At 38.7% G+C, this 4,876-nt stretch overlaps 1 non-coding gene across 1 annotated transcript; it reads right to left on the bottom strand.

Annotated features, from left to right (window-relative positions):
- Positions 1-4,024: 4,024 nt before the first annotated feature.
- Positions 4,025-4,129, bottom strand: LOC130832206 (U6 spliceosomal RNA). Its single transcript, XR_009048277.1, has one exon. It is a non-coding gene; the product is annotated as a U6 spliceosomal RNA (small nuclear RNA).
- Positions 4,130-4,876: the final 747 nt, after the last annotated feature.

Here is a 4,876-nt window from a genome sequence, read left to right as displayed (position 1 = left end):
TATTGGGTGTAATTAGGGCTGGGATTCTGCCATCTGAGTGTGATGGAGCGAGGGGGTAGGCATGAGTAAGGGTGTTTACAGGGAAATGGTTAAAGTCCTGAACCTTGGCCTGTGTTTGAGTTCTAAACACTATCCATACAGGCCCTTATCTCATCTAATAGCCTTAGTTAGTATCATGTCTCAAATCTTAAAACACAAACCTTAAACAAAAATATAATGATATATTTTTTATATATATATATGGCTCCTCCCACCCCCCTCCTTTGGAAGATTTGTTGTTTAAGGAGAAAAGAGATAAGAGACTGTTAGCCTAAAACATTTTAAAACTCTGTTAAAGAGATAGTCACAATAGAGGCCAGAAGACAGTGGAAAGGCATCTTTAAAGTGCTGAAAGGAAACACCTGTCATCCCAGAATTCTATATCCAGCATGAACATCGTTTTTTTGTTTGTTTGTTTGTTTTGGATGGAACAATGCTTTACCTCAAATAAATATCTTTTAAGGATAAAGACGAAAATGAAGAGTGTGGGAATTCCCTGGTAGTCCAGTGGTTAGGACTCGGCACTTTCCCTGCTGGGGCCAGTCGCGAAACTACGATCTTGCAAGCCGCGCGGTGCGGCGAAAACAAACAAACAACAACAACAACAACTAAGAGTTTATTGTCAGCCAACTGCACCACAAGGAAATTCTTCAGGCTGAAGGGCAATACTACCAGACAGACAGTTGTCTTTTCTTTTTTGGCCGCCCCATGTGGCATGTGGGATCTTAGTTCCCTGACCAGGGATCTAACCTCCTGCATTGGAAGGGCAGAGTCTTAACCAGTGGGCAGCCAGGGAAGCTCCGTGAAAGTTGAGTCTTTAGGTGAATGGAGAACACTAGGGATGGGGACTGTGTGTAAATATAAAAGGCTATCTTTTTCCCTCAATTTATTTAAAACACATTTAATGCAATAATAAGAACTCCTGTCCTTTATGTTATGTAATATATATGACTAAGAATTATACAGTTGCAAAATTCTTGTATTTTACATGAGCTACTCTAAGTTAAGGATATATGTCATAATGCCTAGAGCAGTGGTTCTTAAAGTGTGCTACAAAGACTTTGGGGTTCCCCAAAAAGCATTCAGAAGGTCTGCAGGGTCCTTCTTTTCCCAACTACTTACATTTGTAAGGCTGCATTTTCTTCATATATGCCAACCCAAACAACATATCACAGCAGATTGAATGCAGAAGTAGATTTGAGCATCCGTCTGTCTTTTATTAAGCCAGACAGAGTTGCAGAAGGACTTCCCTGGTGGCACAGTGGTTAAGAATCCGCCTGCCAATGCAGGGCACACGAGTTCGATCCCTGGTCCAGGAAGATATCACATGCCAAGAAGCAACTAAGCCCGTGCGCCACAACTACTGAGCCTGCGTTCTAGAGCCCACAGGCCACAACTATTGAGCCAACGTGACACAACTACTGAAGCCCGAACGCCTAAAGTCTGTGCTCTGCAACAAGAGAAGCCAGCGCACCACAATGAAGAGTAGCTCCCACTCTACAACTAGAGAAAGCCTGCGTGCAGCAACAAAGACCGAACACAGCCAATAAATAAATAAATAAAAATTATATGTATAAAATTGTATTCCACTAAACAGAATGAAAATAATGGATATTTAAAAAAGAAAAGTTACAGAAATGTAAAACAGTGCCTCGCTTCTATTTTTTTGAAAATAAATTTTTCATAAAAATGTTTATGCAAATATGTAATGGATTTCAGGTTTATTTTAATTAAAAATAATTATCTAAAATTTTGAGTTTAATTGTATCTATCTCTCTCTATCTCTCCCACATAAAAGACCCCTCTTTGGGGGGTCTTCAATACTATTTAGGAGTGTAAAGGGGTCCTGAAATCAAAACAGTTGAATATAGCAAACACTCAAAAATAGAGCAAGCACTCAAAAATAATGCAATGAGTAGCACTATTAACAATAGCCAAAAGGTGAAAACAACCCAAATGTCCATCAACAGAAGAATGGATAAAGAAAATGTGGTATATACACCCAATGGAATATTACTCACACTCAAAAAGGAATGGAGTACTGATACATGCTACAATGTGGATGAACCTCAAAAACATGCTAACTGGAAGAAGCTAAACACAAAAGGCCACATGTTGCATGATTTCATTTATATGCAATGTCCGGAATAGGTAAATGCGTAGAGGTGGTGTGGATTGGCAGTAGCCAGGCACTGAGGGAGGGAAGAGTAGGTAGTGACTGCTTCATGAGTATGGAGTTTTATTTTGGGGATGATGGAAATGTTTTAGAAGTAGAGAGAGGTGATGGTTGCACAACATTGTGAAAAAACTAAATGCCACCAAATTGAACATTTTAAAACAGTTAATTTTGTAATGTAAATTTTACCTCAAAAAAAGGGGGACAAAGTATAGTTAAAAAGCCAATAGAGAAGTTAAAATGGAAAAAGAAGACAGGAAAGGAGGAATAGAGGAACAAAAAACATATGAGATAGAAAACAAAAAGCAGAATGGTAGACCTAAATCCAGCCACATCAAGAGTTATATCATCCCATGACCTAGCAATTCCTCTTCAAGATATTTAACCAAAAGAAATGAAAATACATATTTTCTTTTCTTTTCTTTTTTTAGATTTTATTATTTATTTATTTATTGGCTGTGTTAGGTCTTTGTTGCTGCACATGGGCTTTCTCTAGTTGTGGTGAGCAGGGGCTACTCTTTGTTGTGGTGTGTGGGCTTCTCATTGAGGTGGCTTCTCCTGTTGCTGAGCACGGGCTCTACACGCATGGGCTTCAGTAGTTGTGGCACATGGGCTCAATAGTTGTGGCACATGGGCTCAGTTGTTCCTCGGCATGTGGGATCTTCCTGGAGCAGGGATTGAACCCGTGTCCCCTGCATTAGCAGGTGGTTTCTTAACCACTGCGCCACCTAGGAAGCAGCCCCACCATGTGATTTTTTAAGTCTGGTTTTAAAAAAAGTGGTTGCCTCTGGAGAGTAGGGGCAGGAATAGACTTAGGAAAGACTTGAGGGAACTTTGTGGCATGATGGAAATATTCTTTCCTCATAGGAGTCGGGTTACCCTATCGTATGCATCTGTCAAAATTCATGTCAAATCATTTCCCAGGTGGGATGAATTGAAAGATTGGGATTGCCATATATACATTACTAATAAGAAAAAAAATATCAAATTTTACACCTTAAATATATGCAGTTTATTGTATGTCAATTATATCTGAATAAAAGTTCTTAAGAAACCAAACATTTCCCAGCATGTAATTTTTCCAGTTTTTTTAAAACGTGGTTAAAAAACACATAAAAATTCCATCTTAACTGTTTTTACATGTACAGTTCAGTGGAACTAAGTACATTCATGTTGTGTAACCATCACCATCCATCTTCAGAAGTCTTCCTCTTACAGAACTGAAACTCTGTACCCATTAAACAATAATTCCCTGTTCCCCCATTCCCTCCAGCCCCTGGCAACCACCATTCTATTTTCCATCTCTGTGATTTTGGCTACTCTAAGTAGCACATATATGTAGAATCATACAGTATTTGTCTTTTTTGTGACTGGTTGATTTCACTTAGCATAATGTCCTCAAGGTTCATCCACGTTGTAGCATATGTCAGAATTTCCTTCCTTTTAAAGGCTGAGTAATATTACATTGTAAGTATAGACCACATTTTGCTTATCCATTCATCTGTTGATAAACGCTTGGGTTGCTTCCACATTTTACTTGTTGTGAGTAATATTGCTAGAAACATGGGTGTACAAATATCTCTTTGTGACCCTGCTTTCACTTCTTTTGGGTATATACCCAGAAGTGGAATTGCTGGATCATATGGTAGTTCTATTTTTAATTTTTTATTTTCCACAGTATGGCTGTACCATTTTACATTCCCAACTGTGCGCTAGGGTTCCCATAGCCTTGTCAACACTTGTTATTTTCTGTTTTTCTGATAGTAGTCATCCTAATGGGTGTGAGATGTTATCATAGTGTTTCTTTTTTTAAACATGGAACACTTCACAGAATTTGCATGTTGTCCTTGTGCAGTGGCCATGCTAATTTTCTCTGTTTCATCCCAATTTTAGGATATGTGCTGCCAAAGATATTGTTTTTATAAACAACAACTAAACATGAAAAAGAGTTGAACTTTTTTTAATATGAAAGTTCTTTGTTTTTGTTTATTTTTTAATTAATTAATTAATTAGTTAATTGGCTGTGTTGGGTCTTCGTTTTGCTGTGCGAGCGCTTTCTCTAGTTGTGGTGAGTGGGGGCTACTCTTCATTATGGTGCGTGGGCTTCTCAGTGCTGTGGCTTCTCTTGTTGCACAGTACGGGCTCTAGGCAAATGGGCGTCAGTAGTTGTGGCACTTGGGCTCAGTAATTGTGGCACACGGGCTTAGTTGCTCCTCGACATGTGGGATCTTCCCCAACCAGCGATCGAACCAGTGTCCCCTGCATTGACAGGTGGATTCTTAACCACTGTGCCACCAGGGAAGTCCCGAGTTGAACTATTTTTGATCACAAGAGTAAAGGGTGGAAAATGCTAGGGAAAAAACCCTAAACAAATACAGAATCTAGTTGATGATATGCATACTGAAATATTTAGAGGTGAAGTGTCCCGATATTTGCACCTTACTTTGAAATGCACTAAAAATAGGATGGATTGGATTGGTGGATGGGATAGATGTGTGATAAGGTGATAAGGCAAATATAGGAATATGTTAACAATTGTAGAACCTAGGTGGTGTGTATTTGAGTTCTTACTGTAAAATTCTTTCAATTTTTCTTTATGTTTGAAATTTTTGTAATAAATCCTTTTGGGGGACGAAATTTTCTTTGACTTGAAGTTTTGCT

The sequence above is a fragment of the Hippopotamus amphibius genome, chromosome 11 (assembly GCF_030028045.1).
Source record: "Hippopotamus amphibius kiboko isolate mHipAmp2 chromosome 11, mHipAmp2.hap2, whole genome shotgun sequence".
Taxonomy (NCBI): Eukaryota; Metazoa; Chordata; class Mammalia; order Artiodactyla; family Hippopotamidae; genus Hippopotamus; species Hippopotamus amphibius.
The sequence above is the reverse complement of the archived record's forward strand: the minus strand, read 5'-3'. Positions and strand labels throughout refer to the sequence as shown.